A 15,843-nucleotide genomic window follows, 5' to 3' on the forward strand; every position below is an offset into this window, starting at 1 on the left:
AAGTAAAAATGTGGGCCAAAAAAAACACCCCACACTGTTCTGTTTAGGGTCACATTATTGTTGATCATACTGTAAGGAAAAGAAAAATCATTACAGAAGGACAGTGATTGTCTCTGGTGGAGAAGATTGGGGTTGTATTAGGAGAGGTCTCAGAAAAGAGGTTTTCTAGGTTGCTGGTCAAGTTGCATTTTTTCTGCAAATAGTGGTGCCACTTGGCCAGCCAGAAATCTCTGTGGCTGGCCAGTGGCGCCTCCTCCTGAGGCCTCACTCAGGTCTGGGCTCACTGCTGGGCTTTTTCTGCTCATTTGGCCTGGCGCAGCCCGTGGCTGGGCCCAATGTGCTGCAACTGGCTTCCGCCTTGGACACCAGCATCTGGACGAGGAGGGTAATCACAGCCATGCCAGAAACTCAGAGATTCCAGCAACTGTGAAGCCCCAGAGGGTATTGTCTGGCTCTCTCCTTCCCCCCAAGCCTGGTGTGGCAAACAGTGGGGGTGTGTTACAGCTTGTTCATATTACGGCTCACGTTTGTTCCTGCCTCCAGCCACACAGTGAACGGAAATGTGTCCCAGCTCGTTTGGTCCTGCCACCCATGGCTTGGCAGATCAGGGCATGTTACAGCTCTGGCTGAGGAGTCCTAAGGTCTGGGCCCCCAGAAGGCTCACAGCTCTTTCCATTCTCTTCACCTGTAGCGAGGTGAAGAGGGGTGTTTGGCCCCCAGTGGTATTTTCTCCCCCATTATCCCTCAAGTGGGAGGGAGGATTTTGGTATTACAGCGCGTTTCAATCCTGCCATTTGGCAGATTCTGGGTTCTTGTCCTACATCCAAGAAGAACGAAGTACATGGACCACAGAGAGTAAGCAAGACAGAGGAGAATTTTATTGAGCAACAGATGAAAAACTCTCAGCAGAGAGGGGACCTAAGAGTGGGTAGCCCTCTGTTGAGAGGGGGCTCAGGAGCAGATAGTCCAATGTGTAGCTGAGTCTGAGATTTTTGTGCGAGCAGAATGGAGGAATACATGCTGACTGGTGTATGGGCAGGCCTGGAGAAAACACCATTTGATTGGCTAAAAGACATCACTGATGTTCTCACTGGGTGGTGGATATACCGGAACCTGGTTTTCAGGCTTTAGGGTGTCTTTTTCCTTGATGATTGGTTTCACCGGTGACCTGCCCTATTTCCTAAGTGTGCTTAGTGTCACTGTTTTTAAATTTCAGATTGCAATTTGTTGTTTGAAGATCTAACTACAAGTAGTTTATCAGGAAATGTGAATATACAGTAAATATCCATTAGACTTGCACCAATATTTCTTTCTTTTTTTTTTTTTTAACACGGAGTTTCAATCTTGTTACCCAGGCTGGAGTGCAATGGCGTAATCTTGGCTCACCGCAACCTCCGCCTCCTGGGTTCAGGCAATTCTCCTGCCTCAGCGTCCTGAGTAGCTGGGATTACAGGCACGTGCCACCATGCCCAGCCAATTTTTTGTATTTTTAGTAGAGACGAGGTTTCACCATGTTGACCAGGATGGTCTCGATCTCTTGACCTCGTGACCCACCCGCCACGGCCTCCCAAAGTGCTGGGATTACAGGCTTGAGCCACTGCACCCAGCCCGACTTGCACCAATATTTCTTTCCCTCTGGTGTTTGGAAAGCAAAGACATCCTTAAGGTATACATAGGACATCTGGGGTTATGAGGAGTGAAATAAATGCTGGTATTAATGGCTAAATTCTAAAAGATAAGATGATTGAAGGAGTATGATGAGAAGTAAAACCAAGGTAGTTTGGACTAGAAAAATAACAGGACCAGAACTAAAGTTAGGGAAGAAATGTATCCTCCACCCCAAGTAAATATTAGGACTCAGTTGACTAGATTTTCTTTGTTTGTTTTTATATTGCATGTTTTAACCTGGGTCACTATTAATAAAGAAAATGGGAGAAATGAAGAAGCTCTCATGGAAATGGTGAAATTCCATTCTTTTTATAACTCCTCCAGCTGCTTTGGGAATTTGTGGCTACTCAGACTTTTTTTTTTTTTTTTTTTTTGCATTTTTTCCCAGGAAGTAGCAGACAGAGCATTAACCAGCCAGCTGAGTTATAGACTTTATTCTTAGCAGGTCTTAGAAGGCCAGAATTCTAGCTGGCTTTCAGGGGAGTGTTTGCCCAGATGTGGATGCTCCACAACACATTTTTCCATTCACTATTTAAAGGTAGCTCAGTATCAACAAATGAAAAGACAACCTATAGACTGGAAAAATACTTGCAAACCATATATCTGATAACTGGCTAATATATAAAATGTAAAAAACTCACAATTCAATAGCAGAACAAAACATAACAAAACCCCACAAATAATTCAATTTAATAAACAGCTAAGGACCTGAGCAAACATTTATCCAAAGAAGACATATAAATGGCCAAAGGTATAGAAAAAAGTGCTCAATTTTGCTAATCAACAGGGAAATGCAAATTAAACCCACAATGTGATATCACCTCACACCTGTTAAAATGGCTATTATCAAAAAGATGTAACAAGTGTTGGCAGGGCCGGGCGCGGTGGTTCAAGCCTGTAATCCCAGCACTTTGGGAGGCCGAGACGGGTGGATCACGAGGTCAAGAGATTGAGACCATCCTGGTCAAAATGGTGAAACCCCGTCTCTACTAAAAATACAAAAAATTAGCTGGGCATGGTGGCGCATGCCTGTAATCCCAGTTACTCAGGAGGCTGAGGCAGGAAAATTGCCTGAACCCAGGAGGCGGAGGTAGCAGTGAGCCGAGATCGCACCATTGCACTCCAGCCTGGGTGACAAGAGTGAAACTCTGTCTCAAAAAAAAAAAAAAAAAAAAAAAAGTGTTGGCAAAAGTGTGGAGAATAAAGTACCCTGTCCACTCTTACTGGGAATGTAAATTGGCAGGACCAATATGGAAAACAGTATGGAGATTTCTGAAAAATTCTAAAAATAGAACTACCATATGACTCAGCAATTCTACCTCTGGATGTATATCCAAAGGGAACAAAGTCAGTATCTCAAGGAGATCTCTTCAAGCCGTTGTTCATTGCAGTATTCTCCACAATACCCAATACCCAAGACAGGGAAATGACCCAAGTATCCTCTGATGGATGAATTAATAAGGAAATTGTGAGAGATCTATATACTTATACGTACACACATATCTATACATATGATACACATACAAGTGTATGTGTGTGTATGTGTGTTTGTGTATATCTATTCACAGACACACATATACACATATATGGTGGAATATTATTCAGCCAAAGAAAAATAAGTAATTTTGTCATTCAAAACAAAATAGATGAACCTTGAGGGCATTATCCTAAGTCAGACAGAGAAAGACAAATACTGTATATTCTGACTTACATGTGGAATCCGAAAAAGTCAAACTCATAGAAACAGAAGAGAATTAAAATGGTATTTGCCAGGGGCTGGGGGAGGAGGAAATGGGAAGATGTTAATCAAAGGGTACAGACTTTCAGTTATAATATAAATAAGTTCTGGGGATGAAATGTGCAGCATAGTGAAGGTAGCTGACGGTATTATAGTGTATAATTAAACGTTACTGGGAGAGTAGATCTTGAATGTTCTCATCACACACACAAAAGTAACTAAGTAAGGTGATGGACAGGTTAAATAGCTGGTTTGTGGTCATAATTGTACAGTGCATACATACATCAAAACTTCAAGTTGTACATAGTAACTATATTTAATTTTTATTAGTCAATTATACCTCAATAAAGCTGGAAAAAAATGAAGTCACTGGACCAATTGAGTCAATGTAGTACGATACAAAAATGAAAATAAAAACCTGTTAGATTCAGTACCTGTAATAAAGACAAGATCATGCAGTTAACTTACACTGTTGAATTACATGGTATTTATCTACAAATCTTTCTTTCCTTATATATATGAGTACCCTATTTTGCTATAACATTGTAACATATAGTTAATGTATTTTAACAAAATATACTATTGTTTTTCCATATTTTTAATTTCTACAAAACAGACTAGAGAGAGAAGAGGTAGAAAGGAAAGATTTGATCTTTTAGAAAACGTTCTTCATTTTCAAGGAGTGCATCCATTTTTTCGGGGCTTCTCAGACTTTACTGTACTTAGGGACCACCTAAGGATTTTTTGAAATGAGGATTCTAATTCAGAGGTCTGGGGCAGGACCTAAGCATCTGCATTTCTAACAAGCTCCCGAATGATTCCAGTGCTTCCAATCCAACAGCTGCATTTTAAGGAGCAGCAACCGAGAGAACAAAGCATATGACTCCAACTAATTAAACCAGACAAAGACGCATATGGTCCCTGCTCAGCACCTCGATCAGAGCGGATCCTAGATGGGCTCTTCCATGTAATCTGTCTCTGTGTTTTACAGATTTTCCCTGGGGTTGCATGTCTGTAGTTTTAGAAGTTTTTAAACAAAAAAATGAAACATTGTCTAGGCACAGATCTGTTATGAACTAATTGTGAGACTTGGGACCAGTCATTTAGCCACCAATAGCCTCAATTTTCTTAACTTTACATGAAAATTGTTAGATTATTTCTAAGGGTTTAACTAGCTCAAACATCCCTTTCCCTTTTTTAAACAACATTTTTTTTTTTTACTATATATGCTTTTAGTTTTCTTCTTCTTTGATAAGTTTACTCATTTTTCAAGAGCATTGAGAAATATTTCTCTCTTGCTTTATAAAAGCCTTTAATGCTTTTCTATGCCATTGCTGTTTTCATGAATATTGATATATCTATGAAGGCTACTAACTCAATTATTATTACAAAATCTGTACTAAATGTCTAGCCATAGTTACCTCCACCTTTTGTTTTATGTTAAAGGGGGAAAAAAGGCGAGATTAAAGAGTTTCATTATAGTGTCATATATTTCTTTCTTTTTTAGAAAATAATATCTGAGGTCCCTGAGACATGGTATAATATAAGTACAGATTGTCATGTTAGATAGCTTGGTTTGGAATAAGCTATGAAATTAAAATTATGCAAGACAGCTGTATGAAAAATTAGCTTTTCTTAAGAAGGCTACATTGTCTGTATGGCAAATACCCTTAAAGAAACCTATTGGCTTAATTGGAGCACATTTTTAAAATTCCTTAATGGATGATTTTCCAAGTTTAGACTTCAATACAGAAATCCTGGTTATGAGCCTATTTATGGGTCAGGGGATGCACTGACAACCTTAGCTTTGTTTTTTTTTTTTCCCCCCAGCTTTGTGGTACATTCTGTAAGAGTACTTTTCTAAACTTTGCCACATAATATGATTTGTGGCCTATAAGAATCACAATTAGAAGCTCCAAAGATAGAGAACATTTTGAAGCATTCAGCTCTAGCTGCCAGGGCACTGAAAACTGACCCTGGAGCCCAACTATGTCATGAGACCGATTCTGGTAAAACAGATTCTTGATGTGTTTCTTTCCCGTGGCCAAAGTTTCCACTGGTTTTAAAAGAGTTCCTCTGCAACTACTGGGAATCTGATTGAATAGGTAGTGCTTGTCACCTCTCCAACAGACATGTACATTCTATTAAGCTTAAGCCCAATTAAAGTCATTGATTTCAGATAAATGGTTTTATCATATCCTCTGGCATGTGAGACTAAAGATGATTATATTTTCAAACTATTGATGGTTATATATTGTAGAGCACTAAGGTGCTTCTGAACTCGAGGCCTATGCCAGCTGCAGCCAGGCTTACTGTACACCAGGATCCCAGTAGATCTGAGTCTCAGACATGTTCACTCTGTTGACTTCTCCCAAGTGATGTCATAGTGGTGTTCTGGAGCCTGCTGTACTCTCCCTGGAGAGCTGATCCTACATATTCCTTTCCAACCCTGTGGTCAGGAATCTCAAGTTACTAGCTGGAAATGGGCCAGATGGGAGTATTTACAGTACAGAAATTGCATGCATCATTAATGGTAGCTCCCTCCATCCTTGTCCTTTAAGACCCAATTGTTATTGACCTGCACACCACTCTTCTTAAAGACAAAATCCCCATTCCATATAGATTAATTCCCTTGAATTTCCTCTCCTGTGATTTTATTTGGTCTGTGCAAATAAAAAGTAACATTATCTGAAGACGTTTTAAAGCCTCTTTGTGACGGCATTTAAAAAATTCACTTTAAGAAGTGGAAAAAATAAAAGTACAACATTTGATAGAATAAATTTATGAAAATGCTCCTTCTCTTTTTCCTGTGAATGGACATTGCTCAGTGCACTTAGTTTTAAGTAGTTTCCTCTAAAATGCCTGAACCCGTTAGTTCCAATTTGGTCCCCTTCTTTAAGCCCTGAGGCAGCAAGAATACTGAGTGTAAACCGACTTTACCCGCAAAACATACATTATAAATGACAAAGATATTCCAACTGTTAAGAATTTTAAATGTTAAAATTCAAGGTTTCAAATGTAGTTTCCTTGAGACACTCAAGTCCTTAAACATCCCAGGTGATGTATTTTAAAAGCTTTTCAATGGCTTAAGGGAACAGGAATATTTTGACATTTGTTGAATAGTTATCATTTAATGGAATTGAATCGCTTCACTGAGTGTGTGTGTGTGTGTGTGTGTGCAGGCATGTGCATGCACAGGCATCCCTGTTTCTGACTGGTAGTTTACTTTGTAAAACAGAAAAACTGATTAGAAAGCAAAAGACCCATCTCACAGGCAGCTATCACTCTTGCTCCAGTGCAGATAAAGAATGTTTCACAACTTTAAAAACCCAGAGATGGATTTTCAAGATATTTTAATCTAGGCCCAGTGATGTACAAAATTGTGCCAGATGGAAAGATACTTCTCAAAAGTCCTGCGAATGGGCCTCTAGGTGCTAGAAAGAAGGAGTTTGCTTTAAAATTAAAGGTGCTGTTCTTCCACTTGGTATTCTTTTCCACATGCATCATTATTTGCCATTCATGGGTCTTTGAATCATTGCTTGCTGATATGATTCAAATACAGATAAGTAACAATGAAGATACTTTCTATATACTACTGCCGCAGGTACCTGCCAGAAGAGCTGAAGCCATCCATAGATAATTTTATTCATAGAACCTTCATTAATAATTATAATTCTTTTATTATCTCTGTTTATAAATTTTTCCAGAGAATTGAGTTCCTTCATGTTTTAAGTTAGAATGCTTTTTCTGAATATGCTTTCATTTCAAAGGCTGTATTGCCCTTTAATATTTACAATGGAAGAAAGTGTGTAAATAGTGTAATATTATTTAGCACTAAATTTATTTATATAATTATTATTTCACAAGTATCCTTGTGACCAGTTGAGAGCATGATTGTCCTCATAGATGAATGTAGTTATATTTCGGGAAAATTTGCATACTCACTTTAATTTTTCTATCAGTATTAAACTTCTTTCTACAAATATTTGGAAACAATTCAAGGCTACCCAGTGATTATTCCTCTAAAAACCTGCATATCTGGCTTGATTCTGACTCCAGAAAAAGTAGAAGAATGATGATTTTAAAAAAGCTCTAATTTGTAAATGGCTCCTAATTGCTTATCCATCCACATTTGACCTCCTGCAGTCTGTTCTCCACACATCAGAGTAATATTTTTAATGCATAAAAATTATCACATCACTTTTTGGCTTAAAACCCAGTTAGAGTTTTCCATTGTGATTGTAACATAACCGCTATGTTCCCAGAGCCCGGCCTTTTTTCCACCCAACCTCTCACTTCTTTCCCCTTTATTCTTTGGTTTTTCAGCCACATTGTCCTTAGTGCCTTCACACTTGATGTTGTATTGGCCTGAAATACTATTCTCCCTTAGTTTCTCTGGGCTGGCTCCTCTGCATCAAAGTTACCTACTCAAGGAAACCCCACTTCACCACTGTAGGTAAAGCACTTCCACCTCGTTACACTGTGTTTTATTACCCTATTTTAATATTTTACTTTCTTTACACATTTTGATGTTTTCCATCTCTTCCTGATGCTACAATGTATGTAGTCCATAAAGTGATCATTTCTTGTTCATGATCATATCTCTTGTATTTAAAAGGACATATCAGCCCATGCAAAGGCATGGAGGGAGGGGACAGCAAGGAAAGTTCAGGGAGTCTTAGCCGTTCAGGCTGGCTGAATTATTGGGTGTCTGTGGAGATCATCACATCCACCTCTGAAAGAGGCTCTGAAAAGAAGCTGTCTTAAAAAGGGTAAGACTGATGTAATGCTGAAACCCACCTGTGACAGTGTTTCTCAAACACTGGTCTTAGGACCCTTTTACAGTGAAAATGATCAAGAATCCCAAACAGCTTATGGTTATAGTCATATTAATTATGAATATTTCTCATGTAAGAAATTAAAACTCCAAAATTTTAAAAATATTTATGAATTCATTTAAAATAGCAAATAATAAACTCATTATATGTTAAATAACACATGCTTTGGGAAATTTTGTTTTGAAAAACCAAAAAATATGTATACTGAGAGAGTGGTACTGTTTTACACTTTTGTAAATCTCCTTCATGTCTGATCAACAGGAGAGACCTGCATTGTCACGTCTGCTTCTCCATGTTCAACCTCTTGTGATATCTCATGTCTTTTAGCGTATGGAAAACTCCACCATATGCTGGTGAAGGAATTTGAGTAAAAATGGAAAATACCATTGGAATATTATTGTGAATATGGTTTTGACCTTGCAGATCTGATTGGATCACACTTGAGAATGGCTGACTTCTGGGTTGAAATGTAGGAAATCGATCTCTCAGCTGCTATCCACAAGGACTCGGTTCTAGTATGTAGTTGCTTTACTGTAGGAAAAGAAGGCCTCAACATAATGAAATTTTGTTCTTAATTTTGTCAGTCTTTTGAAACTTGACATACATTTTTCTCTACAGAAACGGGTTAAATTTTCTTATTTTCTTTCTCAGAAGAGTTCATGACATTGAATTTAATATCTTTGCTCTTTTAAAACAACACTGAGATGCAGTGGGCCACAGACACTGCAAAATAGTGTTTCTTAGAGAAAACACATGGGTCTAGTGCCTGCTTAGAATGCTGCTATCACAATTCCCTCAGTCTTTAAGTTTCCGCCACGGTCTTTATGTAGTAGACTTGTACTGTGACTTTAGCCCGAAGTTTTAGGCAACATAGTAGAAGGGTTAAAAGCACTGGTTTGGGAATACAGCAGATTCAAGTTGAAATATTTTCTCCTTCTCTCACTAGCCACATAACCTGGGAAGAAAGTTACTTCTCTTTGAGTATTACTTTTTTTTACAGGTTGAAAGTTAAACTTTGAGCCTCAGTTTTCTCACAGGGTTGTTTTGAGAATTAAGTAGAGCAGTGAATGAAAAATGTTGAGTGATTAGAATGGCCCAGTTAAAGGAGTGCAAACAAGAAGGGCTCTGGCATCAGTAGTTTTAAAACTTCTTCAGGTGATTCTAAAGTGCAGCTCATGTTAAGAACCATGCATTAAACTATGAGATGCTTTGGGAGAATTCTATAGAGAAAGAAGCTATTGTGACCTCAGAATGGATCTGCTGCAGTTATCCCAGTTTTGCCTGGAAACAAACAGGATGCTCATGGAATGACAGTTACCTTGAAAGCCCCTCCACTCCATACCCCTATATATTTTTTTTCAATTCATGTAAATATATATACTTCTAGGCTGATTATGTAAACCAATTAATTTTTATGGGGGGATCGGTGATCTTCTTTTGACTATAGTTACCGAAGTCCAGGTTGTAAATGATCTGGAATTCATAAGCAGTGTCACCATAGTTTTGTTTTAAAGCTACTTAGAAATTATTTAGCTTGCTGTTGTTGGGACTGATGACTTCAGTGAGCGACAGATATATAGACATGTGCTTTTGTTCATATTACTGTTTTCTGTCTAATGGCTTGTTCATTAACTCATGACTGTGGTCTTAATTTGGGGCTGTTAATACATAACAATGGTGTTTTTGAGTCTGGTAGTGTGATAAATTGTGTCTGTTTCCAGTCCCGGAGGCTAATAGATATTATCTTTATAAAATTCTCATGAAGCAGCCCTAGGGAAGACAAAGTCACCATCACTCTGGGCTCTGAAGGGGTACGTAGCCATGGAAATGGCACAGATTTCGGAAGGAGACTGCTTAATGTCTAATCTGCAACTTTCTAATGAAGTGACCCTGGGCAAATTATCCTGGTTTCCTGAAACCCAGTTTTCTCATCTGTAAAATGGGCAAAGCAATAATAATGCAACACAGAACTGTAATGAGATAATACAAGTAAAAAAAACATTGACATGCTCCTGAAATAATTAACCCAAAGGTTTGGCATAGTTATTATTTCCTTGGTTCCATTATTCTTTTTTATCAACTATAAATTTTACAATATTTCTAGGGCAGAAAGTTTCTAGGGTAGCATATATACCATCCAAGTGTAAAGCTGAGGATAATGGATTGCCCATGATGATTCTCCACTTTTTAGAATGATGCTACAATTATTTTCATATTGAAGTGGTAGAGAAAGAGAGGAAACAGATGGTGGCAGTGGTGGAAGTTTGACTTGATAACAACTGTTAATAGAATACATTAACATGTATTCATGAGAATACATGAGCTTTGAATTGAGCTCTATGTGTGTTTCACATGTTAATGATATCCTCACGAGAGGCTTTGGGAGTCAGCAGAAATGGAGTTCTCAGCTTATAAAGAACAGTTGTTTAGCAAGTTATCAGCTATTGTCTTTAGTGCCTATAAAACACATTTTTGGATTGTGGCTTTACAGTGCAAAGAGCTCCTTTATTTCTATTTTCAAAATATGTAAACATCCCTTACCATTTACAGGAAAACTGTTGTCTGCCCTACTTGGTACTGCTCTTTAGAGGTTTCTCCTTCTTGCTTTAGTTAAGTGCACAGGACAGGACTTGGTTTGTAACACACAGTGCAAGAAAACTGATGGGGTCTGGACAATGTTAGTTTCCCAGGCTACATTTCAGGAAGACCCAGAAATAAGTAGTATGGAGGACAGAATCGCTTATTCTTAGAAAAGCTGTAAGGAGACCTCGTTCTTAGCATCTCTTATTTTCAGCAGCACCTGTATCTTCAGGTGCTTCTCTGATAAAAGAAGACAATGTCTATAGATATTGTTGCAGTTTGGTATTCTTTCACCTGCTTGTAATAGATCTCTGTCATAGTTGGAAAGGAAATTGGAATAAAATGTGGCTAATGGCAGGGATACTCAGAGTTATATGACTCTGGAGCCACACTTGCAGTCACTATTAACCTAAAGAACTACATGAGTCCTGTATGACTGGTAGAATTTAGGATAATGGCGCATTCATATAGAGAAATTAGAAGTTTTAAAGAGCCACCAATTAAACATGAAGAGACCCATGGGACTAGGAGCTGTGGTGTGAACATCACTGCTTTAGAGAAACGGAAAACATCTAAGATTGGAGCATCCAAACTAAAAGAGTGCTTATATTTGTCTCAGCTAGTATTTCTTTTCGGCGTGGAAGTCTGTCGAATGTACGTAAATTTGGTAGCGTGTGCTTCGATATTGGAAAGATGATCACATTTAGTGAGTAAAACCCGAGATAGCATATCCCACTCAACAATGATTGTTTATCCAAATTGGTTCATTGGGATGGCGTTTAGCCTTCAGGGTAAGCTCTCTTTTTACCAAAAGAACCACCTGTAGTTATGCATTTGTCACTGGTTTGTTAAAGACGTAACTCAATAGACAGACCAATGTTTAAATGACATTTTCCCCTCTCCAAATCACATGTAACCATACTCTGTTGAATATCATTTTCATCCTTGGGCCACATGTCTCGAAGATTTCTTAGTTACCAATAACTTTTCTGGATGATAAGGAGTTCCATTTGGGTAGGATGTGGTAGGTGGGACAAGCAGTGCTCCTTCTGGCAACACCTAGAAAAGAAGCTAGGCTGATTGCACAAGTCACATGTTTTAAACCACCATTAAGCTATCAAAGCAAAAATAACTAGAGAGACCAAATTTCCACAACCAGGAGGACATTTTAACGTCGAGCTATCAGAAGCCATGATTTTTGTCTAGTGTATTTGCTGGCTCTGAGAGTGGTCTGAGAAATAGGCCTTTTCCTAGACAAAGAGCAGCTGTTGCTGCTCTTTGGAGAAAGAAATCAGCAAAGCTTTCAGTAGTTGTGTTGGATGAAGTGAGAAATGGAGACTTCAGGGGTCTCAAGTAAGTGGCCATTTTTTTTCTCAGAAGAGACTTGGTGAATTCCGACACTATGCAGGTTGCTAAAGAACCAGGTCAAAGACTTATAAAAAGCAGAGTGAACTTTCCTATGGTTTCACGGTGCATAGGAAAACGGAGAGATGAACTGACAACAGGCAAGGGATGCCCTAGAGGGAGTGCTGAGTTGACACTGAGAAACTAAAAAGCCATTTTTCGCCTGGAGGCATTCACAGAGTCTCCTTGTGGCTAGAAGTCTGAATATCAAGGTCTGCCAAACCGAAGGTGGCAGCTGGCAGGCATAGCACTCAGTAGAGATTCTGGTTTTCATGCTTAGTTGAAATGACAGATTTGGAGACCAAAGGATATTCAAACTCATGGCTGGTCTGCCTCTAAAGACTTTTGTCAGATTCTGAGGCTGTGTAATGCTAAAGAAGTATGGAGGATTGTCTTACAATCTCTACTTTTTCAGGGCTGAGAAGCAAAGGCCAGGCAGGCTGTTGGTTGAAAATCACCGAGGGTCATACCAGATAACACAGGTAGACTGAGGGTCTTAGTTGGCTGAGGCTACCCATAACAAATACCACAGACTGGTAGCTTACGCAAGAAAAATGTGTTTTCTCACAGCTCTGGAGTCTGGAAATCCAAGATCAAGGTGCTGGCAAGGTTGGCTTCTGCAAAGCCTCTTTCCTTGGCTTGCAGGCAGCTGCCCTCTTGCTGCCTCTTTTCATGGTTTTTCTTCTGGGCATAAGCTTTTCTAGTAGCTCTTCTTCTTAAAAAGACATCAGTTACATTGAATTGGCACCCTATCCCATGGGTCTCATTTTCAATTAATCACTTCTTTAAAGGTGCTTTCTCAAATAATCACATTCTGAGCTATTTCGGAGTTAGGGCTTCAGTATATGAATGTTGGAGAAACACATTTCAGCCAATGACACTGAATTGTACCAACAATTCCAGCCCAGCTCTGTCCCAAATCAATCTCCGACTTGATTGAAGAGTGGATCCCTACCCCTCACTTCATCTGCAATTTGCCTCACATAAAAAGGGGCCACCTGTCTGCTGGAAGATGTCACCTGGAGCTTTTACAGTTGCTTGACATTACAAAAAAAGATCTTCATAACTGGAATAATAAACCTCATTTCTTTTTTCAGGCATGTTTAGGTGCAATGAAGATCTACTGTTCTCATTATAACCCATTTCACCCACAAGCATTCTTCCAAACCAGAGCTTCTCAAACATTAATGTACATATGAATGAATTGGGAACCTTACCAAAATGAACACTATAATTCACGTGTCTGGGGTAAGCCTGAGATCCTGCATTTCTAATAGACTTCTAGGGGATGGTCTGGAGACCATCCTCTTGACCAGCTGTTGACTAGCAGGTGATGAGTATGCACACTAAAATTTAAGGAACCTTTGCTGAAAATTTCTAATAGCCTTCCAGCTCTGAGATTCTGTTAATTTTGTTTGTGTGTCCTTCTCAAAGGGAACCGTATTTGATGGCTTGAACATGGCACAATATGTTTTTAAGACTCCTCACAGAACTTAGAGCTAGTTTGTGAGGCTCATTCTTGCCAAAAAGTAATCTCATTTATTTTATAGCAATAGTTATTAACCTTACCTTTGGCTGCACAGTAGAATCAAGTGGAGAGTACGCCTTAAATATACTGATGCTTGGGTCCTTCCCTTGGACATTCTGATTTAATTATTCAGGGGTTGTGACCCGTGAATTGGCATTAAAAAGAAACACAAAACCAAAAACATATTACAGGCAATTCTACTGTGTTGTCAAGGTTAATAACAACTGTTTTAGGATAGCACATTAAAAAAATTTTACTAAAATGGTAGTGGGCTTTCTTTGGCCCACTCACCTTATTCACAAACCATGTTTCTGGTAAAACTCAGCAAATTGTAGTAATAGCCCACTTTCAAAAGAATTAATATTTACCCATTGTCGATATTTGAAGAAATATTTTTGGAATTTTTTCAATCCTTTGAAGCCGGGTAGTTGTCACTCCTTATAGACTGGAAATGTGATTCCATTTTGCCAGAGTCCTCTCCAGTTCCTATTGTCTCAAACACCCAGCCCACTCCTTTCATTAACTTAACCTACCTGGAGCCTTTGAACATGTGAGTTTGTAACACTACCTTTATAATACTGATTTGTGAAATAGTAAGCTAGAAATTTCAAATGTTGAAGAAATGTTAAATGTACTTCCCAGGAATATTTTAGATATAATTTTCATTTTGTATAATGGGCTATCTTTTTTATTTTGGTTAACTGAGAGATTCCTTCCATATCTAAGATTCTGTGGTCTAAATTATTTGGATTTGTACATGCATCATTTTCTCCATGCAAAGTAAAAATCAAACAACTGGAAAACCATTATCTAAGACTAGCTGATTTTTGAAAACTGAAGATTCTTAGCAATTATTATTAGATGTCTGACTCCTACCATGACATTGTTATTCTGTATGGATAAAATATACCTTGGTTTCTTAATCTCTTACTCTCTGAGATTGCCAGTGCTTATACAACTGGCTGAATCACAATATGTGCTTGATACATGTTTGCTGGCCTTAAAATTGTGATGAAGATTTAGTGTTAGCTACTTTGCTTTATTTCCTCATAACCATATACTAAATAAATCCAAAATTTTATTAGAACAAATCTGGAAGCATTACCACCTTCAAACTATACTATAAGTCTATAGCCACAAAAACAGCATGGTACTGGTATAAAAATAAGCACATAGACCCATGGAACAGAATAGAGAACTCAGAAATAAAGTCAAATACTTATAGCCACCTGATCTTCAACAAAGCAAGCAAAAGTAGGGAAACAAAAAGTTGGGAAAGAACACTGTATTCAACAAATGGTGCTGGGACAATTGGCAGGCCATGTGTAAAAGAATGAAACTGGATCCTCATCTCTGATCTCATACAAAAATCAATTCAAGATGTATCAAATACTTAAATATAAGACATGAAATTATTAAAAATTATAGAAGATAACAGAAAAACCCTTCTAGTCATTAACTTAGGCAAAGAATTCATGACCAAGAACCCAAAAGCAAATGCAACAAAAACAAAGATAAATAGATGGGATTTAATTAAATCAAAAAGCTTCTTCACAGCAAAAGAAATAATCAGCAGAGTAAACAGAAAACTCACAAAGTAGGAGAAAATCTTTGAAAACTATGACAAAAGGATAATATCCAGACTCTACAAGGAACTAAAACAAAGCAGCAAGAAAAGAAAAACAATTTCATCAAAAAGTAGGTTAAGGACATGGATAGACAATTCTTAAAAGAACATACATGAATGGACAACAAGCATGTGAAAAGATGCTCAACATCGCAATCAGGAAAATGCAAATCAAAACTACAATGTGGTATCACCTTACTCCTGCAAGAATGGCCATAATTTAAAAACAAGAAGATAAAAAATAGATGTTGGCATGGATGTGGTCGAAAGGGAACACTTTTACACTGCTGTTGGGAACGTAAACTAGTACAACCACTATGGAAAACAGTGTGGAGACTTCTTAACGAACTAAAAGTAGATCTACCATTTGATCCAGCAATCCCACTACTGGGCATATACCCAGAGAAAAAGATGTCATATGAAAAAGACACTTGTATACATGTTTATAGCAGCACAGTTT

The 15,843-nt window shown here is 38.2% G+C and overlaps 1 protein-coding gene across 21 annotated transcripts in view; it reads left to right on the plus strand.

Annotated features, from left to right (window-relative positions):
• Window positions 1-15,843, plus strand: part of INPP4B (inositol polyphosphate-4-phosphatase type II B) — a 988,233-nt gene that overhangs the window by 665,184 nt on the left and 307,206 nt on the right. The window lies entirely within an intron of this gene.

This window comes from Callithrix jacchus, chromosome 3 (genome assembly GCF_049354715.1).
Source record: "Callithrix jacchus isolate 240 chromosome 3, calJac240_pri, whole genome shotgun sequence".
NCBI classification, from domain to species: domain Eukaryota; kingdom Metazoa; phylum Chordata; class Mammalia; order Primates; family Cebidae; genus Callithrix; species Callithrix jacchus.